General features: G+C 42.0%; 1 long non-coding RNA gene across 1 annotated transcript; it reads left to right on the forward strand.

Moving 5' to 3' along the window:
- Positions 1 to 21,792: 21,792 nt before the first annotated feature.
- LOC124280161 lies at positions 21,793 to 25,201 on the forward strand. The gene is made up of 4 exons (XR_006899594.1): positions 21,793 to 21,808; positions 22,788 to 22,882; positions 24,507 to 24,654; positions 25,103 to 25,201. It is a non-coding gene; the product is annotated as an uncharacterized LOC124280161 (long non-coding RNA).
- The last annotated feature ends 1,725 nt before the right edge of the window (positions 25,202 to 26,926 follow it).

Raw genomic sequence — 26,926 nt, forward strand, 5'->3', positions numbered from 1 at the left:
AGTATTGCTTGGGGCGGAGTGACAAACAGGCTGACATCACCGTCATATAGCTGAAGTATAGCTGGGGGTGGAGTGACAAACAGGCTCACACCACCGTCATATAGCTGAAGTATTGCTGAGGGCGGAGTGCCAAACAGGCTCACACCACCGTCATATAGCTGAAGTATTGCTGAGGGCGGAGTGACAAGCAGGCTCACACCACCGTCATATAGCTGAAGTATTGCTGAGGGCTGAGTGACAAACAGGCTCTCACCACCGTCATATAGCTGAAGTATTGCTGAGGGCGGAGTGCCAAACAGGCTCACACCACCGTCATATAGCTGAAGTATTGCTGAGGGCGGAGTGACAAACAGGCTGACACTACCGTCATATAGCGGAAGTATAGCTCAGGGCGGAGTGACAAACAGGCTCTCACCACCGTCATATAGCTGAAGTATTGCTGAGGGCGGAGTGAAAAACAGGCTCACACCACAGTCATATAGCTGAAGTATTGCTGAAGGCGGAGTGACAAACAGGCTCACACCACCGTCATATTACTGAAGTATAGCTAAGGGCGGAGTGACAAACAGGCACACACCACCGTCGTATAGCGGAAGTATTGCTGAGGGCGGTGGGACAAACAGGCTCACACCATCGTCATATAGGGGAATTATTGCTGAGGGCGGAGTGACAAACAGGTTCACACCACCGTCATATAGCTGAAGTATTGCTGAGGGCGGAGTGACAAACAGGCACACACCACCGTCATATAGCTGAAGTATTGCTGACGGCGCAGTGACAAGCAGGCTCTCACCACCGTCATAAAGCTGAAGTATTGCTGAGGGTAGAGTAACAAACAGGCTCACACCACCGTCATATAGCTGAAGTATTGCTGAGGGCGGAGTGACAAACAGGCACACACCACCGTAATATAGCTGAAGTATTGCTGAGGGCGGAGTGACAAGCAGGCTCACACCACCGTCATATAGCTGAAGTATTGCTGAGGGCTGAGTGACAAACAGGCTCTCACCACCGTCATATAGCTGAAGTATTGCTGAGGGCGGAGTGACAAACAGGCTCACACCACCGTCATATAGTTGAAGTATTGCTGAGGGCGGAGTAACAAACAGGCTCACACCACCGTCATATAGCTGATGTATAGCTCAGGGCGGAGTGACAAACAGGCTCTCACCACCGTCATATAGCTGAAGTATTGCTGAGGGTGGAGTAACAAACAGGCTCACACCACCGTCATATAGCTGAAGTATATCTCAGGGCGGAGTGACAAACAGGCTCACACCACCTTCATATTACTGAAGTATTGCTAAGGGCGGAGTGACAAACAGGCTCACACTATCGTCATATAGCTGAATTATTGCTGAGGGCGGAGTGACAAACAGGCACACACTACCGTCATATAGCTAAAGTATTGTTGAGGGCGGAGTGACAAACAGGCTCTCACCACCGTCATATAGCTGAAGTATTGCTGAGGGCGGAGTGAAAAACAGGCTCACACCACCGTCATATTACTGAAGTATAGCTAAGGGCGGAGTGACAAACAGGCACACACCACCGTCGTATAGCGGAAGTATTGCTGAGGGCGGTGGGACAAACAGGCTCACACCATCGTCATATAGCTGAATTATTGCTGACGGCGGAGTGGCAAACAGGTTCACACCACCGTCATATAGCTGAAGTATTGCTGAGGGCTGAGTGACAAACAGGCTCTCACCACCGTCATATAGCTGAAGTATTGCTGAGGGCGGAGTGACAAACAGGCTCACACCACCGTCATATAGTTGAAGTATTGCTGAGGGCGGAGTGACAAACAGGCTCACACCACCGTCATATTACTGAAGTATTGCTAAGGGCGGAGTGACAAACAGGCACACACCACCGTCATATAGCGGAAGTATTGCTGAGGGCGGTGTCACAAACAGGCTCACACCATCGTCATATAGCTGAATTATTGCTGAGGGCGGAGTGCCAAACAGGTTCACACCACCGTCATATAGCGGAAGTATTGCTGAGGGCGGAGTGACAACCAGGCTCACACTATCGTCATATAGCTGAATTATTGCTGAGGGCGGAGTGACAAACAGGTTCACACCACCGTCATAAAGCGGAAGTATTGCTGAGGGCGGAGTGACAAACAGGCTCACACTATCGTCATATAGCTTAAGTATTGCTGAGGGCGGAGTAACCCAGGAAACACATATATATGTCCTGTTGTACCAGTGGCAAAGTCGATCGAATTCCTCAAATGTATGTTGTAGGCCATTTTATAATCATCTTATGATTTTAGTCATGTTTTCATTGCATCTAGGAAATGACGCATAAAATATTCACCACGCCCAAACATTTGTTCCGAACAATTCATGATACATTATTATAGGTACAGGTATATCCGATCTACAGCTATGTTATGCACGATCAGGTATTACGAAGTATAACTATAAATCTCAGTATGAAGAGGAGTCATCTTAAAGCGGTGGTTTCTTATTGTCTATGGAATGTTTGTTCCTATATCAAATTATTATGTTAGTTTATTTCGATCAGGTCATACACGATCAGTATCATGAAAGTTTAACCTAAAACACCCACAAGTCTGAAAAGGAGTCATCATAAACATGAAAAAGTCATAAAGTGGGGATTTGTTTTTGTTTCTGTATATTTTTGTTCCTTATGATTTGATGTATACTACCTGTCACAAATTTAGACTCACTTAAAGCACTCACTACATGTTATGTATGTATGCATGCATGTATGTATGTATGCATGCATGCATGCATGCATGTATGTATGTATGTATGTATGTATCTGTGTATGTGTGTATGTGTGTGTGCGTGCGTGCAAGTATGCATGTGTGTGTGTGTGTGTATGTATGCATGTATGTATGTGTGTATATATATATATATACTTTGGGCAACCAACTGCAAACCTTATGCAGATGAATTGCACGCATGTGCAAATATACTGAGTCAAAAAAGAAACTTCACAAAATGTAATTTGAAAAATAATGAATAATTTTTCTATGATGAAACATCTATGTTTCCGAAATGGGATCCCTATCTTTCGACTCTAGAAAAACGTTAGCAAAACCCACTCAAACCCATCCATTCGTCGTGCAAATGACGTTAGTGCCAAATCAGGTTTTGCACGTGCAGTCGATCACGTGATCTTCGCATGGACGTTTTCTTCATATGCACGTGTTTGCATTGGCCTCAAGAATTTTAAACCACAGTTCTAACTGTACTTGAAATGCCACGATTGTCAAATGTGCAACGTGAACGTGCCGTTGGCATGTTGTAAGCGGGAAGATCAGTTATTGACGTCGCAAGAGCAATGGGATGCAGCCGTCGTACTGTGTATGACTTGCGAGGTCGTCTACAACAAACTGGCACGACTTCTGATCGCCCAAGGTCGGGTCGTCCACGTGTGACGTCACGAGCAGAAGACCGTCAAATCGTCCTACGTCACCTACGTGACAGATTTCTGCCGGCTTCACGAACCAGGGCTGAGATGTTTAGAGGTCGACTGTCCTCACAGACCATTCGAAATCGGTTGCGGGCTGCCAATCTCCATTCTCGACGTCCATATCGTGGGCCAATATTGACGCCGTTTCATCAACGTCAACGTCTGCTGTGGGCCCAACGTCACCTCCGATGGACCCAGAGAGACTGGAATCGAGTCGTCTTTAGCGATGAATCCAGGTTTACCCTCAGATTCGCGGACGGCAGGCATAGAGTCTGGAGACGACGTCGTGAACGGTATGCCCAATGTTGTGTACAGGAAGTCGACAGATTCGGGGGCGGAGGTTGCATGGTGTGGGGTGTTTTCTGTGGGAACAACCGTTCCCGACTTCTGGTCATCCGTGGAAACCTCACAGCTGCTGCTTACCGCGACCAGGTGCTCACCCCTGAACTCGTTCCTTTCATGGCGGCTCATGGCCCAGGTCTACAGTTCCAGCATGATAATGCTCGGCCGCATACCGCGATGTTGACACGAAATTTCCTTTAAAAACGCTGGAATCAACGTCATGGACTGGCCATCGAGGTCCCCTGACCTTAATCCAATAGAGCACGTTTGGGATTCACTTGGGAGAAGGCTTCGTGGTCTTAGGAACCAACCTCAGAATTTGCAGGAACTTGGCGCTGCCTTGTAAGAGCAATGGCGCAGAATCCCCAACCACGTGTTCACAAGCATCAGGCAGTCGATGAGGAGACGGTGTTTGGCAGCGGTGAATGCGCGGGGCGGCCATACACGATATTCAACTGAGAAATTTCGCATTTTTATTCTTGTGACTTGACATTCTGTATACCCAAGTTTTGGAACGGCGGTGTAGCCTAATGGAACTGATTATGGCACTGTCAGTGTATCGAGTACATCACACAGATCTCAGCAATGAAATAATAACAATTTAACCATCTTACCATCTCTTGTTCTTTTATAGTGCCCTGAAGAAAGAATGTGAAGTTTCTTTTTTTGACTCAGTATATCATGCATGTGAACAGCTGCGTTTTGGTGTAAAGTTTTGTTAAGAATTCATCAATATTACCTGAGTTTCATCTTTTTCATCAACTCATGACGATAATCTGTTCAACGTTACGAATTTGTTTTACAATACATCAGTTCATGTGTAAACTGTACCTTTAAGCAGTATGGAATATTTTGCAAAGTCTAGTTTAGAACAGTTGACTGAAGTAAGTGGCTACATTTACACTAGAGTCTAAACCCGCGATGGGTAGTATCTATATTATATTAGTAAATCTCATCTATATATAGCTTTATTACACACGGTCAGGTATACAACTATAAATCTCAGTCGGGAAGGAGTCAAATAAAAGTTCTTTTTGTTAGTGGATTGTTGTGTTCTTCGGTATATTTTTATGTCGGTTTATTTCGTTTCACCGTCTTGCTGATATCCGAACTCAACGTTCTCCCCTTGATATCTTCAAGAGCATTCAGATCTTTGAATCAATGAACATCAATATATGCTTTAAAAATATATGCATCAATGCGAATTATGCCTTGGTGTCATGTGCTAACTAAATTTGCCTGGGTCAAATATTTCCCAGTTTGTTAACGGCACACCTACAATTGCCAGTAACGCATGTTTTCATATCAGTTTAGTTTGTCTTCATTTTTTAATTCTTAATTAAACGAGTGCATGTGAATTGCCATGTGTTCAACGTGGGCATGCACATATAAAGGTATTTCGTGACAGTATTCTTTCTCCTCGCACATTGAACGGCAAGGTAGGTTGGTTAAACAGGGTGTCACATGTAGTGTCCAATATGTATTTGAATGTTCAAAACACATAAGTTGGGGGGACATATTTTTCCAAGAGGAATTACTTGTAAATCATTTGAATGCAGAAGATTGAATACTTCAACGAAATAAATTGGGAGAAGTTTATCTACTTGAATCCCAAACAGTAAATGATCAAGAAATGTTTTCAAACCGTAGTGCACTTGAGAGGTCCTAAATAGTCCGAATTCGCCGTCTTCAATTTGTATATGTGTGTACGCTCATACCTTAACCCATGGCGACTCTGGGTTAGACCCTGCAACCTATACTTGCTGCAACGAACAACTAAATGGATCGGGTAAACGAAATGAGTTGGGAGAAGTTATCTGCTTGAGCCCAGTAAATACATTCACAAAGATTCTGCAAACCGGCATTCTCTTGAAAGGTCTTGGACAGTCCGACTTCCTGGGTGAATGAATCACTGCTTTCGAGAAAGTATAGCTATGTGTGGACCTTCATAACTTAACCCGTGGAGGCTCCCTGTACTTGGTACACAAGATGGATCGAGTGCCAGGTTGATGACTTGATTGTCGGTCATCGTTCACGGGTTGGATCGTTTTTCACGGTATCAGTGACTGGTTGTTGTCCTTTATTCCGAGTAACTGACTTGGTTGTCTGTCATCTTTCACGGTATCAGTGATTTGATGTATTCCTTTATTCCCAATAGTGGTAGAACACTGGCACATAGTACATGTATCACAATGTGTGTCACCGGATTGTCCTGTCCAGACTCACGTTCAGACTCTAGCAGCTTGAGGAAAGCTCGAAGTGATTCTGGTCCTTGACATTTAACCTTTGATGAGACGCTGGACATGGCAGTAACATGTGTTCATAAAGGAAACATTGTCACATTCACTCAGTTTATCAACTTCACATCTGTCAAGTCCTTAAAAAATATGAAAGCTCCAGCAAGATGTGTGTTACTCTTACAGAAAGAAGGACAAATATCACTATGAAATTTGCGATCTTCCTCCTCTGTCTGCTCCCCCTGGCTCTTGGCGAGAAGAGGCTTTTCTTGGACATCATTAAGTACCCCCCAGGTGGGTGAATTGGTGGAAGGTAATTGACTATTTGATGATTACTGGACGATAGCACATCGTCAATACACCTGAACATTTAGTTCAATGTTTTGCCAAATTACCTCGTATGCATATTGAAACAGGTCTTCAAGCAGAGGAGCACAATTTGTGCCCCGACAGTGTCTATTTTTACCCGCACATATACGTGTTGTCAGTTAGCATTTTATAACATTATAACATTTGCTTTCATTTTCCACACATTGCCATTAACTTCTGAAAATAGATACGTAACTATATAAATGCCACGTGCTTTAACATACGTCATATCTAACAAGAATTGACGTGTCTCGTATAATTCTTCTCACTATTTCTTAAAAGTAAAAAAATGTTCGTTTTTGTTTTAAATATATACACCTGAATGTTTTACAAATTTTCTTAACAGTATGGAAAAACACATCAGGCCGTTGAAATGTCATTATTACGTTCTTTAACATCCGATACATTATGTTACAAATGGCACATGTTTTATTCAAGCTGTCAATATGGAAATCCACATACCACTTAATGCCAATGATTTGCACGTGCAAGTCGCTCTATCCATGGAAAGTGGAGGACATTGCACATGCATTGATGCTTTTCCACTGGCGTTTACTGTTCAGGTACCTGTTTGAAATTGCAGCTTAAAATGAGACGTGTTTTGACACTTGCTGAAAGGGGTCAGGCTATAGGTCTTTTGGAATCTGGTCAAACTCAGCGGCAGGTTGCTGTCCGCTTGAATGTGAGTAAGAGTACTGTTGGTTGACTGTGGTAGAAATTTCAAGCCAAATTGGTTCGTGGAATATACGTCGACCATGTCGCCCCACAGTCACAACAGTCCGAGATGATAGGTACATGATAAACACTGTGCTACGTAACAGATTCCTTAATGCAGCAGATCTTCAGGCAGACCACTTCAATGTTAACAATGTAAGGATATCCAGGAGCACCATTCGTCGATGTTTAAGGGCAGCTGATCTCCGCTGTAGGCGACCTGCAGTTCGTCCACCACTAACACCACGTCACAGGCAGGCGCGTTTGAGATGGAGTTGACATCGTGGCCGCTGGAATCAACGTCAGTGGTCTCGTGTGCTCTTCGCAGATTAGGGAGGTGGGGTAGCCTAGTGGTTAAAGCGTTCGCTCGTCACGCCGAAGGTCCGGGTCCCATTCCCCACATGGGCACAATGTGTGAAGCCCATTTGTGGTGTCCCCCGCCGTGATATTGCTGGAATATTGCAAAAAACGTCGTAAAACCATACTCACTAACTCTTCACAGATGAAAGCAGATTCAATTTGTGCTTCCATGATGGTCGGCACAGGATTTATCGTCGCAATGGAGAGCGAGTCACAGACACAACTGTTGCCACGCATAACCGATTTGACGGGGTCCAGTCATGGTTTGGGCAGGGATAACTCCTACTGGACGTACTCCACTGCATGTGGTCGACGGTATTCTTAACGGACAGCATTATCGGGATGAGATTCTGGCTCCTATAGCAGTACTATTCCTGCAAGGTATGCATTGCTTTATGGTCGACCCTCTTCACTGTAAGATGACCACGCTAGGCCTCATAGGACCGGGATTGTCACGGAATTCATTAGGCAGCAAGGTGTAGAGCGGATTGAGTGACCAGCATGCTCGCCAGACCTCAACCCAATTGAACATGCCTAGGATGAACTCGATCGACGTGCGTACACACGTCACCCAGCACCAGTGGATCTCCCAGGACTGCGCACAGCTCCAGTAGTGGAATGGAATGCGATTCCGCAAGCTTTCTTTATGAACCTGATAAGGAGCACGAGAACAAGGTACACCTGTGTCTTGGAGGCGCGATGAGGGGACACAAGATATTGACTAACCGAGTGCTTCATGTTTGTCATTTCCATTTTGGTGTGTTGGTCTGATGTTTGCTAGTGCTGTTTGAACGTTTTGCGTGTATGTCACGATGTGTCACGTTTGTCAACACATTAAATATTATGATGACACTCTTTGTTCTATTATTTCTGAGAAACTTTTCTTTACATGTGCTATATATCATTTGACCCTTTATTAATGACGCCTAGTATATGAAGCACACACAGCATTTACAACAGGGGAAGTCTCGTGGTCCCAAAAACATGATGTTTTCCATCTGCACGTTCAGACAAGCCCACTCAAAAACGTATCCGTCCGCTCACTTCGTTTCAGTCCCGATTACGCCTGTGTACTCAATGCTGATGAACGCGATGTCCGGCGGTGAGCAGCAGTGTGAAGCCGAGTGCCTGATACAGTTCACGGACGACGTCAACGAGTTAGGTTGCGACTTCGCCTGCAAAGGGTGCGTAAACAAGTGCTTGTGGATCTTTACAGACAGTGCGCATACATGTGTCAGTGGTTGAATATTACACAGAGAGCGTATACATGTGCCAGTGGTTGAATATTACACAGAGAGCGTATACATGTGTCTGTGATTGAATATTACATAGAGAGAGTATACATGTGTCAGTGGTTGAACATTTCAAAGACAGCGTATACATGTGTTAGTGGATGAAGATTACACAGAGAGCGTTTACATGTGCCAGTGATGAAACTTTACACAGAGAGCGTATACATGTGTCAGTGGTTGAATATTACACAGACAGGGTATGCATGTGTCAGTGGTTGAATATTACACAGACAGCTTATACAGATTAAATATTACACAGAGAGCGTACAGTGGTGAATATTACACAGAAGGGTGATTCAACATTACACAGAGCGTATACATGTGCCAGTGGATTGAACATTACACAGAGAGTCGTATACATGTGTCAGTGCTGAATATTAGACAGATGTGCGACAGAGACCGTATACATGTTGCGGTGATTAAACATTACATACATGCCAGTGGTTCAATATTACACAGAGAGCGATTAGCCAGTGACTTTACACAGAGAGCGTATACATGTGTCAGTGATTGAATATTACACAGAGGGTATGAGAGGGCTGAATATTACACAGTGTCAGTGGTTGAATATTACACATGTCAGAGAGCTTATACATACCGGTGCCAGTGATTAAATATTACACAGAGAGTGATTAAACATTACACAGAGAGGAATATATATGTGTCAGTGGTTGAATATTAGACCGAGAGCCGTTTACATGTGCCAGTGATACACAGAGAGCGTATACATGTGTCACATGAATATTAGCTTATACAGAATATTACACAGAGGCGTGAGATTCAATATTACACAGAGAGCGTACACATGTGTCAGTGATTAAACATCACACAGAGAGCGTATACATGTGAATATTAAACAGAGGGTAACACATTGAGTGGTTGAATATCACATAGAGAGGGTATACATGTGTCAGTGGTTGAAAATTACACAGAGAGGGTATACACGTGGCAGTGGTTGAATATCACACAGAGAGCGTGTGCGGTGATTCAATATTACACAGAGAGCGTACACATGTGCCAGTGATTAAACATTACATTACACACAGAGCGTGTACATGTGCAGTGATTGAATATTACACAGACAGCGCACACATGGACCAGTGATTAAATATTACACGAACCCAGCGTATACATGTGTCAGTGGTTGAATATTACACAGAGAGAGAGGGTGGGTATACATGAATATTCGGTGCCAGGTTGAACATTACACAGAGACCGTATACATGTGGTTGAACATTACACACAGAAGGCAGAGCGTGTACACAGTGATTAAACTTTACACAGTGATTGAATATTACACAGAGAGCAGGCGTGTACACACATGGACCAGTGATTAAACATTACACAGAGAGCGTATACATGTGTCAGTGGTTGAATATTATCACACAGACAGGGTATGCATGTCAGTGGTTGAATATTACACAGACAGCTTATACATGTACCGGTTGAATATTACACAGAGAGAGCGTGTACATGTGCGGTGATTCAATATTACACAGAGAGGCAGCGTACACATGTACATGTGGCCAGTGATTAAACATTACACAGAGAGCGTATACATGTGTCAGTGGTTGAATATTAGACAGAGAGCGTTTACATGTGCCAGTGAGTAAACTTTACACAGAGAGCGTATACTTGTGTCAGTGATTGAATATCACACAGAGAGCGTTTATATGTGGCAGTGGTTGAATATCACACAGAGAGCGTTTACATGTGCCAGTGATTAAACTTTACACAGAGAGCGTATACATGTGTCAGTGATTGAATATTACACAGAGAGGGTATACATGTGGCAGTGGTTGAATATCACACAGAGAGCGTATACATGTGCCAGTGATTGAATATTACACAGAGAGCGTACACATGTGCCAGTGATTGAATATTATACAGAGAGCGTACACATGTGTCAGTGATTGAATATTACACAGAGAGCGTATACATGTGCCGGTGATTAACATTACACAGACAGCGTATAGATGTGTCGGTGATTGAATATTAAACAGAGAGGGTATACATGTGTCAGTGGTTGAATATTACACAGAGAGGGTATACATGTGTCAGTGGTTGAATATCACACAGAGAGCGTGTACATGTGCGGTGATTCAATATTACACAGAGAGCGTACACATGTTCCAGTGATTAAACATTACACACAGAGCGTGTACATGTGCAGTGATTCAATATTACACAGAGAGCGCACACATGGGCCAGTGATTAAACATTACACAGAGAGCGTATACATGTGTCAGTGGTTGAATATTACACAGAGAGGGTATACATGTGCCAGTGGTTGAGTATTACACAGAGAGCGTATACATGTGTCGGTGATTGAATATTACATAGAGAGAGTATACATGTGTCAGTGGTTGAACATTTCACAGACAGCTTATACATGTACCGGTTGAATATTACACAGAGAGCGTGTACATGTGCGGTGATTCAATATTACACAGAGAGCGCACACAGTGGTCAGTGATTAAACATTACACAGAGAGCGTATACATGTGTCAGTGGTTGAATATTAGACAGAGAGCGTTTACATGTGCCAGTGATTAAACTTTACACAGAGAGCGTATACATGTGTCAGTGATTGAATATTACACAGAGAGGGTATACATGTGTCAGTGGTTGAATATCACACAGGAGCTTATACATGTGTCAGTGATTGAATATTACACAGAGAGCGTACACATGTGCCAGTGATTAAACTTTACACAGAGAGCGTATACATGTGTCAGTGGTTGAATATTAGACCGAGAGCGTTTACATGTGCCAGTGATTAAACTTTACACAGAGAGCGTATACATGTGTCGGTGGTTGAATATTACACAGACAGGGTATACATGTGTCAGTGGTTGAATATTACACACAGAGCTTATACATGTGCCGGTTGAATATTACACAGAGAGCGTGTACATGTGCGGTGATTCAATATTACACAGAGAGCGTACACATGTGTCAGTGATTAAACATTACACAGATAGCGTATACATGTGCGGTGATTGAATATTAAACAGAGAGGGTAAACATGTGTCAGTGGTTGAATATCACATAGAGAGGGTATACATGTGTCAGTGGTTGAAAATTACACAGAGAGGGTATACATGTGGCAGTGGTTGAATATCACACAGAGAGCGTGTACATGTGCGGTGATTCAATATTACACAGAGAGCGTACACATGTTCCAGTGATTAAACATTACACACAGAGCGTGTACATGTGCAGTGATTGAATATTACACAGACAGCGCACACATGGGCCAGTGATTAAACATTACACAGACAGCGTATACATGTGTCAGTGGTTGATTATTACACAGAGAGGGTATACATGTGTCGGTGATTGAATATTACATAGAGAGAGTATACATGTGTCAGTGGTTGAACATTACACAGACAGCTTATACATGTGCCGGTTGAATATTACACAGAGAGCGTGTACATGTGCGGTGATTCAATATTACACAGAGAGCGCACACAGTGGCCAGTGATTAAACATTACACAGAGAGCGTATACATGTGTCAGTGGTTGAATATTAGACAGAGAGCATTTACATGTGCCAGTGATTAAACTTTACACAGAGAGCGTATACATGTGTCAGTGATTGAATATTACACAGAGAGGGTATACATGTGTCAGTGGTTGAATATCACACAGAGAGCGTATACATGTGTCAGTGGTTGAATATTACACAGAGAGCGTACACATGTGCCAGTGATTGAATATTACACAGAGAGCGTATACATGTGCCGGTGATTAAACATTACAGAGACAGCGTATAGATGTGTCGGTGATTGAATATTACATAGAAAGGGTATACATGTGTCAGTGGTTGAAAATTACACAGAGAGCGTATACATGTGTCGGTGATTGAATATTACATAGAGAGAGTATACATGTGTCAGTGGTTGAATATTACACAGACAGCGTCTACATGTGTCAGTGGTTGAAGATTACACAGAGAGCGTTTACATGCGCCAGTGATTAAACTTTACACAGAGAGCGTATACATGTGTCAGTGGTTGAATATTACACAGACAGGGTATGCATGTGTCAGTGGTTGAATATTACACAGACAGCTTATACATGTGCCGGTTGAATATTACACAGAGAGCGTGTACATGTGCCAGGGATTGAATATTACACAGAGAGCGCACACATGGGCCAGTGATTAAACATTACACAGAGAGCGTATACATGTGTCAGTGGTTGAATATTAGACCGAGAGCGTTTACATGTGCCAGTGATTAAACTTTACACAGAGAGCGTATACATGTGTCAGTGATTGAATATTAGACCGAGAGGGTATACATGTGTGAGTGGTTGAATATCACACAGAGAGCGTATACATGTGTCAGTGATTGAATATTACACAGAGAGGGTATACATGTGTCAGTGGTTGAATATCACACAGACAGCGTATACATGTGCCAGTGATTAAACATTACACAGAGAGCGTATACATGTGTCAGTGGTTGAATATTACACAGAGACCGTATACATGTGCGGTGATTAAATATTACACAGAGTGCGTATACATGTGTCAGTGGTTGATATCACACTGAGAGTTTGTACATGTGCCAGTGATTGAACAATACAGAGAGAGCATATACATGTGTCAGTGGTTGAAAATTACACTGAGAGCGTATATATGTGCCAGTTGTTGAATTTTACACAGAGAGCGTTTACATGTGTCACTTGTTGATATGACACTGAGAGCTTGTACATGTGCCAGTGATTGAACATTACACAGAGACCGTATACATGTGCCAGTGATTGAATATTACACAGAGAGTGTATACATGGGTCAGTAGTTGAATATTACACAGAGAGCGTATACATGTGTCAGTAGTTGAATATTACACAGAGAGCGTATACATGTGCCAGTGATTGTATATTACACAGAGAGCGTATACATGTGTCAGTGGTTGAACATTACACAGAGAGCTTGGATCCCTTTCCACTGCGTAGTGTGCGCATTCCTTTCCACTGGATATTGCATGCATCCTTTTCCACTGCGTAGTGCGTGCATCCCTTTGTACTGGGTAGTGTGTGCTTCCCTTCCCACTGGGGAGTGTGTGCATCCCTTTACACTGGGTAGTGTAGGCATTCCTTTACACTGGGTAGTGCGTGCACCCGTTTCCACTGCATAGTGTGTGCATCCCTTTCCACTTGGTAGTGTGGACATTCCCTTACACACTGGGTAGATAGAGCGCCTCGTTTTTTACAACATCCTGGCTCCGCTCGGACGGACGCATATTCCATGCTTGGAGGAGCTATACTTCTTTCTCTTTCCAGAATCCAGACACTCAAGGAAAAGGTCCCCCACCAAGACCTAGACACCACCTCGTCCACATAAATTGATCTTTACGCCGGAATAAAAATCATCTGGTGTGTTGGCATTTCCCGGAGAGTTGAGTTGTTTATTATTCCATTAATTCAGAGCTGACAACAAGAACTACATGCAACGAAAATAGAGTGAGTGAGTGAGTAAGGTTTAGATTTTTTGTCACAGAGGCAATATTTCAGCCACATAGTGCCCGATGATCATTTATATATCACATATAAATACATCTTGAAGGTAAAGATAATGTTGTCGTCGATGGACAGTAACACTACTAGCGTCTCACAGATATTACTTGAAAACAAGCATGTTGTCACAAAATGATATCATTAAATGGAACAATGCAATAAAAAAGCGGGGCTATAGATCACCAGCAACTGAGGGCAGATCACCACACTTGGGACCATAGGGACTTGCAGTACGTTTGCCACCTGCATGGATCCTAGCTGGATTTACATCATACCATCAGCGTTGGTGATTTTGGAAAAAATTAGCCATACATTAGAATAACAAGAATTCTAAGATGAAAATTCGGAGAATGGAACATACTTTGAATGTAATAGGACTTTCGTACCCTCTTAAAATATTTCAAGGTTAGATCCTTGAAGGATCTTTGTAATATCAGTTCACATTTAGTGATTGGGTTTTTAAAAGATATTGAATTGATTGATACATTTTGATATACATGTACATACATGTATATACTGTAAATAGTAAGTAAACTGTGAGGGTTTGTGGGTGAGCCTCCAAAGGTGGTTGAAGTAGTGTAAAATATCTGACCCCCTTAGAGAAGTTATATCTTGTGATGGAACAACGTTAACGAAAAAAGAACCCTAAAAATAAAATAAAGTTAAGATTTCATCTGGAAGGATACTGTGGGGAGCAACAAAGGTTATGGTTCTTTTTATGTCACAGCTGTACCATATCTGAGGTATTCTGTGTCAATAAGACATTACAGGTCAGTCCGTTCCTACTCATGTGATTGGCTTTTTGAAAATACTGCAGGAATATGTCGCCTTAAGCACCAGAAATTGGCTGCATACACTGATGCCTTAATTTATGTAACATCCTAGACCTAACATCCCCAAAACCTAACAAGACGTCAACTTTCAGGAACCAATATCATCTTATTTGCTTGTACGGACATTATTTCACCAGATTGTTCAGAAGCGTGTTGCAGGACATGCATTTGGCAACTCATGATAGAAATTGTGTTACGTGCTGAAGTTGGTTAAACTGTTAACCAGGAATCAGTAGGCAAAAGAACTTGGTGGGAAACAAACAAACAAACAACAACAAAAATAGTTAGCATTCAAGACTTTACTTTGTTTACAGATCAAATGGTGTGTACCACAGTGCCATCACTGTGGTGGTAGTACAAAACAGAATGAAAGTACAAATTCAAAGGTAATATAATGCACGAGAAGTGCTTATAGAAATAAAGAGAATGCTGATAGCATTCGTCAACAGTAATCCAACTTGCAAAATAGGCCTAGGCAGGGTATAATGATCTTCTGATAACTTGAGATGTCATGTCCGATGAGAGGCAATAACCACCTCCCCTAAGACAGTTGGCCCTGGGATCGGCACCTTGCAGTACTTTCCAGATCCTTCTGTCTAAACCATGTACAGGTCTAAATATCAACAATCAGCATCAGAATATTAAACGTGAGAAAGAAAACAAAATAAGGATAAAATGTTTTTTATGTTATGAATGTTCAATGAGAGAGTTGTGACTCTGTTTGTAGGCCGGGTTTCGGACTGATAAAGGGTTCTTCCCACGCTGTCCATCAACAATGACCATCATCCAAATCACCGAACACGGCAGGACAGCCATAGTTTTCTGTGATTAATTCTAACCCTGAATCCCTAAGCGATTAAGTCATGAACGTTCACACACTCAGAAATATATCATTTCAATCACTTGCAGCAAGTCACGAGATTTAGAGCTTCATCGTATGCCAGTGAACGATGCTTATGTTGTTGATCACTGGGTAGTCTGGTCAAGATTCGAGTATTTTCAGACAGTCGCCACATCTCGTATTTCGATTTTTCTATGCCAAAGGCGTGTTTGGTCTTTTTGGGGCGCCATTCGAAAGCGACTTGTTTGTTCGGTGGCAGCAACGTATCTGGATTTGGACCTTGGGGATGTAGCTGCGTCGGCCTACGACTTCGAGATAGTATCGTTCTCGTATGGGGAGCTTTTGTATAGCATCGTATTGGTCCTATTTCTACTCCTGTAGGTGTAGCAGCCAAAATGCCTACTGGGAATAGAGGACATGCCCGGAATCCAAAATCGGCTGTAGCCCAATTCTATGGCGCGGTCCCATCGAGTATCATCTTCTACATTGGCTTTGGTGGGTTGTACTTGGATTCCGGATACTCTTCCTGTGCCTCTGTGCGCATACCAACCCACGAAGATAGTCCCCTGGGGTATGTCCACAAGCACCATGCAACGGTCTAGACATTTCGATAGATTCTCCCACTGCTTGGCTGGTGGTTGTACGACGAATAGGTTTTCTCTCGAGAATAGCTCTAGTGCTTCCTCTACCAAATCGTTGGCCATTTCGGCGTTGGTCCTGTGCGCTTACAAAGAGAGCTCTATGCGAGTATAGTATGACCAGAAATTATTGAGAATTTTAGGAATATGTTTAATTGGATTTCTAGTATAAACAACCTTGACCAGCTATCAAGTGCTTTGTTTCATTCAAGAGAGACAACTCCGTTAATCCTTTTTCATTAGTTTGTGAAGAGTAATCCCCCTTTGTTTACTTGCTAGCAGACGACATTTTCAGTGATCCTCAGTATGGATGATTTAGAGAAGTGGAAGTTGATTTTAGAGTATTATAACAAGGACATCAGATCAGCTAAAGTGATTTCAAGTAGAACAGGCATCTCTTCGTCCACTGTTTATCGTGTTTTGAAACATATTGCAAATGGATATGGCATTGAGCACCAGGGGAGGCGCAGGTAGTATTCGTACCCTCTTAAAATATTTCCAAGGTTACATCCTTGAAGGATCTTTGTAATATCAGTTAACATTTAGTGATTGGGTTTTTAAAAGATATTGAATTGATTGATATATTTTGATTAACATGTACATACATGTATATACTGTAAATAGTAAGTAAACTGTGAGGGTTTGTGGGTGAGCCTCCAAAGGTGGTTGAAGTAGTGTAAAATATCTGACCCCCTTAGAGAAGTTATATCTTGTGATGGAACAACGTTTACGAAAAAAGAACCCTAAAAATAAAACAAAGTTAAGATTTCATCTGGAAGGATACTGTGTGGAGCATCAAAAGTTATGGTTCTTTTTATGTCACAGCTGTACCATATCTGAGGTATTCTGTGTCAATAAGACATTACAGGTCAGTCCGTTCCTACTCATGTGATTGGCTTTTTGAAAATACTGCAGGAATATGTCGCCTTAAGCACCAGAAAATGGCTTCATACACTGATGCCTTAATTTATGTAACATCCTAGACCTAACATCCCCAAAACCTAACAAGACGTCAACTTTCAGCAACCAATATCATCTTATTTGCTTGTACGGACACCATCTCACCAGAATGTTCAGAAGCGTGTTGCAGGACATGCATTTGGCAACTCATGATATAAATTGTGTTACCTGCTGAAGTTGGTTAAACTGTTAACCAGGAATCAGTAGGCAAAAGAACTTGGTGGGAAACAAACAAACAAACAACAACAAAAATAGTTAACATTCAAGACTTTACTTTGTTTACAGATCAAATGGTGTGTACCACAGTGCCATCACTGTGGTGGTAGTACAAATCAGAATGAAAGTACAAATTCAAAGGTAATATAATGCACGAGAAGTGCTTATAGAAATAAAGAGAATGGTGATAGCATTCGTCAACGGTAATCCAACTTGAAAAATAGGCCTAGGCAGGGTATATTGATCTTCTGATAACTTGAGATGTCATGTCCGATGAGAGGCAATAACCACATCCCCCAAGGCAGTTGGCCCTGGGATCGGCACCTTGCAGTACTTTCCAGATCTTTCTGTCTAAACCATGTACAGGTCTAAATATCAACAATCAGCATCAGAATATTAAACGCGAGAAAGAAAACAAAATAAGGATAAAATGTTTTTTATGTTATGAATGTTCAAAGACAGAGTTGTGATTCTGTGTGTAGGTCGGGTTTCGGACTGATAAAGGGTTCTTCCCACGCTGTCCGTCAACAATGACCGTCATCCAAATCACCGAACACGGCAGGACAGCCATAGTTTTCTGTGATTAATTCCAACCCTGAATCCCTAAGCGATTAAGTCATGAACGTTCACACACTCAGAAATATATCATTTCAATCACTTACAGCAAGTCACGAGATTTACAGCTTCATCGTATGCCAGTGATCGATGCTCATGCTGTTTATCACTGGGTAGTCTGGTCAAGATTCGAGTATTTTCAGACAGTCGCCATATAGCTGGAATATTGCTGAGTGCAGCGTTAAACAACAAACAAAAAACAAAGAAACAAACAGGAAAACACATCTTGTTTAATAAAAAATAGGAGTATGCCACGATTCACGAATCAACAACGGCAGCCTGCAAAATCTCTTCAAATCGTCTTTCACGATCTCTCGTCGACCCGCATAGTGTAGTGCGACCTACTACGATTTCCGGTACTTCTTTCTCGTATTTCGATTTTTCTATGCCAAAGGCGTGTTTGGTCTTTTTTTTGGCGCCATTCGAAAGAGACTAGTTTGTTCGGGGGTAGCAACGTATCTGGATTTGGACCTTGGGGATGTAGATGCGTCGGCCTACGACTTCGAGATAGTATAGTTCTCGTATGGGGAGCTTTTGTATAGCATCGTAGTGGTCCTATTTCTACTCATGTAGGTGTAGCAGCCAAAATGTCTACTCGGAATAGAGGCCATGCCCGGAATCCAAAATCGGCTGTAGCCCAATTCTATGGCGCGGTCCCATCGAGTATCATCTTCTACACTGGCTTTGGTGGGTTGTACTTGGATTCCGGAAACTCTTCCTGTGCCTGTGTGCGCATACCAACCCACGAAGATAGTCCCCTGGGGTATGTCCGCAAGCACCATGCAACTGTCTAGACATTTCGATAGATTCTGCCACTGCTTTGCTGGTGGTTGTACGACGAATAGGTTTTCTCTCGAGGTTTTAGCTCTAGTGCTTCGTCTACCAAATCGTTGGCCATTTCGGCGTTGGTCCTATGCGCGTACAAAGAGAGCTCTATGCGAGTACAACCTCTAGCCGTGACATCTGGATGGAGAAAGGTTTTCCACAGGCGTTCATTGGAACAATCTGCATAGTCGGCCAAATGTCCACCAATGTGTTATCGTACTTCTCCGGCTTTGAAATTGGAAACGACTTTGTTGTAGATTTTTGTTCGCATTGTATATCCATTCCTGGTTCCAACCCAAGTACAGACGTGGTTGCCTACACTACCCGTATTGTCTAGGATGGTAGGTCCTTCACAGTCCATGGCGGTTGCAAGATCTCTGTGGTGTCGAAAGTCGAAAGTTTATTTTGGAGGTATTCCACGAGACTCTTTCTATCTAGGGTGCCGGAGAAATCCCTCGTATAGTCGATAGAATACAGTCCATAGCCATGTGCCAATAGAAATCGTTCGAATTTGGAAATACTGGCTTTTATCATCTAATGGAAGGTGTTATCGGTGCAATAAAGCAATCTGATAAACTTGGTATCCAAATCTGATAACTATGCAAGATCCACGAACTACTTTAAAAAAACCTCCATACACGCCATGCGAATCCTACAACGTTAACATTTTATTGATGACGTCGTCGCGAGTTTACATTGTTTGTAAACAAACACGGCTGCCCCCATTCTCAAAATTGGTGATTCTGTAAGAATTGATGACAGAAATTCTGAAGTAGTTACTGCAGTAATTGACTTTGGAAAACATGAAACGGAGTACCTCGTTCAAATTGAAGGTACGGGTTATGAGGCACCACTGAAAGGCAATCGTCTAAGAAAGGTACCAGCCAAGGATTTCGATCTATCGATCACAATACAGACGACGAATCGATTCTGTCAGGTATCAGAAACTGTAATTGATGAGGCGATTACCCGCAATGAAAATAGAAACACAGCTAAGAAAACCGATTGTATTGTTCTTTTTAAGACAGAAAAATCTTATTTTAAGCATGAGTTATGTTTGCACGGTATTAGCGACTAGTCACCACCATATGCCGCCGTCATTAACGACCTTCACCTTAGTTTACCGCTAAGAATTCTTACGCGAATGCTCGATTCTCTTCAAATAAATTCACGTACGAGTTGCTTCTTTTTTAGAGTAATTTTAAGAATGACATTACATGATAAAGAGATTATTTCGTGTGTTTCCATATCATTAATATCAAATATTAGGAATAAAAACAGTACAACACAAAGTGAGTTTCTTACCTACCACGTGTTGGCCTTCTTACTCTGTTAGTTTCTAAAAAGCTTATCTTATAATCAAAGATGGCCACCTGGCGGTCACACTGAAATTCCAATTTTAATGACATGAACAAACGTAAAACACACCAAGGCAATAACCTCGTTTCATTTTCAAAACGTTTCATTCTTAAAATAATCTTTTTTCAGACGTGATCTAAGTAAATTTCAAACATGCTTAAGACTTACTTATGAGTATGAGTGTGAATCCAATGATAACATTGGAGATGTGTAGCAATTTATTCCAGACTAGCACCAATCGACTTCTCTATTAATCAATGTAGGTGACTGAGTGGGTCAGATTGCTGACGTAATGTTCTGGCGATTAGATGCCTATCTCTGACAGGACTCGACCTAAACAACTACTAGAATCTGTTCTTTACAGAGAACGTGTAGTCCCAAATATAACGAAAGGGTATACATATCCTGTTCTGTCAGTAGCAAAGTCGATCGATATCCTCAAATGTATGTAGTAGTGCGGCCATTTTATGATCATCTTATGATTTTTGTAATGTTTACATTGCATTCTAGGATATCACGCATACAATATCGCCCTTCACCAAACACAAACATTTGCTCAGAATAATTCATGATACATTATTATAGGTACGTCAAATCTACAGCTATGTTACAAACGGTCAGTTATTACGATGTATAATACAACTATAAATCTCAGTCGGAAAAGGTGTCATCTTAAAATGATGATTTGCTTTTGTTTATGGATTTTTTCTTTTGTTTATTTTATTATGTTGGGTTATTTGGATCAGGTTATACACAATCAACTATTACTTATTATAATGAAACTATAGATCTCAGTCGGAAATGGAGTCAACCTAAAGTGGTAATTTCTTTTTGTTTATGGATTGTTTTGTTCCTTTTATAACATTTATATGTCGGTTTGTTTGTTTTACCGTCTTTGTTTCTACCTTGATGTCTTCCTAAAAGATTATCGAATACAAGTACATCAGTAACTGTTTCAGGAAGTATATGCAAAATTATGCGAATTATGTCTGTGTGTCATATGATAACTAAATTTCCCTGCGTCAAATATTTCCCAGTTTGTTAACGACACACCTGCAATTGCCGGTTAAGCATGTATTCATATCAGTTTAGTTTGTCTTCATTTTTTATCTCTAATTTAAAGGAGTGCATGTGAAATGGCATGTGTTGTAACCTGGGCATGTACATATAAAGACATTACGTGACAGTATTCTTCCTTCTCGCACCTGGAACTGGCAAGGTAGGTGGGTTCAACATGTAAATATGTATTTGAATTTTCAATAACCAGAAGTTGTTGATATATTTTTCTTGAGAGGATTTCCATTTCAATCATTTGAATGCTTAAGATTCATTACTTGAACGAAAGGAATTGGGAGAAGTTTATCTACTTTAGGCCCAAACAGTTAATACATTCACAAAGATTCTGCAAACCTTTGCACTTGGACGGGTATGGATAATAGTCCGAATTCCAGGATTAACGAATCACCATATCGAGAAAATATATCTGTATATGTACGGACGTTCATGACTTAACCTGTGGAGGCTCCTGTATTTGCTACACAAGGTGACAAGATGGATCGGGTGCCAGGTTTGATGTCTTGGTTGTCGGTCATCGTTCACGGATTGGATCGCTTTTCACGGTATCAGTGACTGGATTTAGATATTTATTCCACGCAACTGACTGAGTTGTCTGTCATCGTTCACGGTATCAGTGACTTGATGTATTCCTTTATTCCCAGAAAGCTCGAAGTTATTCTGGTCTTTGACATTTAATCTTTGATGTGGATAATAGGCCGAATTCCCTGTATTAAGGAATCACCGTTTTGAGAAAATACACTTGCACATGTGTGGACGTTCATTACTTAACCCTGTTCTAGCCACACAGTGCGGCAAGATGGATCGGGTGCCAGGTTTGACGACATGGTTGTCTGTCGTCTGTCACGGACTGGATCGTTTTCACAGTATCAGTGACTGGATTTAGTCCTTTATTCCAAGATCACTGGCACATAGTACATGTATCACACTGTGTGTCACTGGACTGTCCTGTCCAGACTCCCGAAGTGATTCTGGTCTTTGACATTTAACCTTTGATGTGTGTTCACAGAGAATGCATTGCTATATACACTTAAGTAATTGCTTCGTTTCATAAATCATCTAGATCTGTGTCAGTCCTTAAAAATGTGACAAAAAACACGGCACGATTTGTGTTGTTTTTTCAGGAACAAAGAAAAAATATCACCATGAAATTTGCGATCTTCCTCCTCTGTCTGATTCCCCTGGCTCTTGGCGAGAAGAGGTTTCTCCATAGACAGCAGTGAGTTGTTTGTTGTTGACATCGTACTTGGTTGTATTGCAGCTCTACGACGGTGGTAATATAGCGACACAAACCTTTCCACATACATTAGAATCTCTGCTTAAAGCCTGGTCGAATGTTTATTTCCGATAATAGTGTGAGAATGTGTTTATGAATCACTATCAAATAGTGATGATACCAGGAGAGCGTATCCTGCTGCATATGTGGCACCCTTTATACATACATGTCAGACTGGACATAAAGAGCCAGTAGAAGTCATCCCTCTTGTCATGCAGTCATACGCCATCTTGAATCTTGTCCATAGATTTTGATACAGAACATATGGCGCAGTCACCTTTATTACAAGTTCAGGGCCCCGATCCATAAAGCGTATGCAGCACTACATCATTTGTAATACAGTGATAAACTATATAGTTGCGATAGCTGATAATGCTACGAAAACTTTGTGGATCTGGACCCAGGTGAGGATGGTTATTGAACGGTAACAAATCAGCAATACACCTGGATATTCGGGTAAAGTTAGGGGCAAATTACCTTGTTGTGATTTTTGCCAAACTGGGAAGAAATTCTTGAATCGTATTCATATTGAAAAAGTCTTCAAGCGAGGAGCACAATTGGGGCCCGTGAGATGTCTATTTCTCTCTAACTGTTTTACGCCCGTATTTACCTACATGTTATCAGTTAGGATCTTCAGCATTTCAAAATTGTTTTCTCAGTAAACTTTAGATATCATATGCTTTCATCTATTGCAATGAACCTCTCATGAAGCAGGATATGTAACTATAAATATGCCACGTGTTTTAACATATGTCCTATGGAACAAGAAACGACTCATTACGTGAACAAATACCCGTGCTCTCAAACTGGTCAACCAGCCAAGCCTGGCCACCGGATCCACCACAGGTCGTCTTTATAACCCGCGGTTTGTTTAAATCCCTATAAGTGGTGCGAGAAAAGTGATCTCGAATCTTCTTCTGTGTTGAAACAATGGCGACACGAAGACCCCGTTTAGTGGGGATTCAGAAACATATGCCTATGAAATTGTACAATTTCGAATTTCATGAGAAACGTTTGTTCGTGATTGGTAAATGTTTGTTTTTGTCCTAGAAACTAGAGAAAGTGAAATACTTCTCGCACTGTTTTCTGTAGGTACAAATACTGCAAACAACTGAATGTAAAATATTGTATCTAGTACCATATGTAACGAGAACTGATTGGTCGTTCCTTGTTTCTGACCTACACAAAGAAACATCTCACGTGATGCATTCAAGATCTTGGTTGAATTAGATCAGTTCAGATCAGTTCATGTTTTGTCTTATCTTTTACCAGTTTAAGGGGACTGAGTAGACTAGTCGTTAAAGCGTTTGCTCGTCACGTCGAAGACCTGGGTTCCATTGCCCAAATGGGCACAATATATAAAGCACATATCTGGTGTCCCCCTTAAAGCGTTATGCACTCTCTTACGCATTCAATCTTTGACATTTGTCAACACTGATTCGGTATACTGTGACACTGAGCATATAACTGACTCTTGGTTATCCAAGCATGATGTTTCACATGTGCACACTGAGCCCACTCTGGTCTGCCACACCACAAACATATCCACCCACTAACTCCGTTTCAGTCCTGGATACGTCTGAGATTGGAAAGCTGGTCAGCTCGGTGATCGCAAAGTTCGGGTCTGACGCCAGTGAGCAACAGTGTGAAGCCGAGTGCCTGACCCTGTTCAAGAGCGACATCCTCGACTCTGCTTGCGACTTCGCCTGCAAAGGGTGCGTCAACACGTGACTGTAGATTTTTCCATAGAGGGCATATTCATCTGTCAGTGATTGGAAATTACAGAGGGGTTGTGAAGTTTGGATCTCATTTATATCAAATGTATATCGATAAGTGATCGAGTGATGGATTACCTTCCATTTACAACTATTTTATTTGTTTTTCAAATGTTCAGGTACTACTGAATCACTCAGTCGTAACTACGGGCACTCATATATTCCGTCATTGCGCTCCTCCATTGGGTAGTGTGTGGAATCATTTACACTGCATAGTGTGTGTTCCCATTTACACTGGATAGTGTGTGCATCCCTTAACACTGGATAGAGTGTGCACCGTGTTACACTGGGTAACTTTTTGAACATCCTGCTTCACATCCTGCTTCAGCTCGGACAAACGCTTTTGTTCCATCTAGGGAAGAACTCTATTTCTTTTTTCTCTTTCCAGAATCCAGACACTCATCCAAAAGGTTCCCCACCAAGACCTAGCCACCACCTCGTCCGCATAAATTGATCTCTACACCTGAATAAACTTAAATGGTCTGTTGACAGTTGAGCTGTACATCTTTTCATTAATTCAGAGTTGTTACGAAAAGGTACATGCAACAAAATAGAACCCTAAAATCAAAAAGGGAAGATTTCATCGGGAAGCACACACTGTGTGGAACAACAAAACCATGGTTCTTTTTATGTGACAGCTGTACCATATCTGAGGTATTCTGTGTCAATATGATAACACAGGTCAGTCCATTTCAACTCATGTGATTGGCTTGTGAAGATACTGCAGCAATATGTCGCCTTAAGCACCGGAAGTTTGCTTCATACACTGATGCCTTTAACTCGTGTAACATCCTAGACAAATATCATTTTCAACAAAAGTCTCACAATACATCAACTTTCAGGAACCGACATCATCTTACTTTTCCTATACGGACACCATCTGACCAGAATGTTCAGTCAGAGGAATGTGTTGCAGACATAGATTTGTCAATTCATGATGTGAATTGTGCTACGTGTTGCTTCCCAAGTCGAAACAAAAACATGTTAACCGGGAATTAGTCCGTAACAGAACCAGGTGGGAAGTTAACAAACACCAAAGAATAAAAGACGTAATTAAGTTCACAAATCAATACAGAGGCATCACTATGGTAGTTTACAAAACAGAATGACACGACAAATCCCAAGGTTACCGAAGAAGTGGATATATCAATGAAGAGTGTGATAATATTCAACTTGCAAAATAGACCTAGGCAGGGTATAACGATCATCACACAGTGTTGGTCTTCTGGTAACATGAGATGTCATGTGCGATGGGGGGTAATAGCCAGCTTCCCTGAGGCAGTAGGACCTGGGATCAGCACCTTTCCAGATCTTTCTGCCTAAACCATGTACAGGTCTAAATATCAATAATCAGCATCAGAATATTAAACACAGTATAGAAAACAAAACAAAGATTAAATGTTCAAAGACAGAGCTGGCAATCTGTGTACGTTTGGGTTCGGACTGATAAAGGGTTCCACTCACTCCATTGGTGAATGGTGACTCATCCACATCTTTGAAAATGGTGTGACAGGCACAGTTAGCTGGGATTAATTCTAATCCGGAATCCTTAAGCGGTTAAGGCATGACCGTCAACTGGACAATCCGGCACCCGTGAAGAGCCCCCTCCTCGTGGTGGGTGCTGTGTAACGCTAAGCGCTCTTCGACCCCCCGTTGTGGACCCGGGGGTATATTTGGTCCACCAACCCGTTTGCCGTTGGTTGCGCCCCTGTGTCGGTGGAGGACGGGAGGCTGGTGGTTGAGGCAATAGGATCCTGGAACCGTGTTCCTTTGCCCAACACACCACTTCGCCCATTACTTCACCTAGACGGGTGGTAGAACTGGCCCGGTTCTATCAATCGGCTGGTCATGTCATGCCCTGAGTATGGACAGCGTGTTGTTAACAGCTGTTGTTCACGGCAGGTCTATCTAACACTACTTACCAGTGACTTTTGTGTTTTGTTATATTGCCTAGAGTCCAATGCCAGAAGGCGGTGGCTCATGGGCCAATCTGGATATACGAACCTCTGACTTCTGTATTTCTTGGGAAAAGTGTCATGGGCCGAACCAGCCTGGCATTTCTTCTTTAGTCATTGCAGCTTTTCATGTTTTTTTATATCTGGAGTATAACGCTTCTGTAACCCTAATGTTGCAGATTGGTTTCGCTGCAACATTGTCCTTGTTGACACTCCATAGTGGGTGGAGAACAGAGGTGTCGAATCACATTACTATA

This window comes from Haliotis rubra, unplaced genomic scaffold (assembly GCF_003918875.1).
Source record: "Haliotis rubra isolate DU_JTF1 unplaced genomic scaffold, ASM391887v1 Scf261, whole genome shotgun sequence".
NCBI classification, from domain to species: Eukaryota; Metazoa; Mollusca; class Gastropoda; order Lepetellida; family Haliotidae; genus Haliotis; species Haliotis rubra.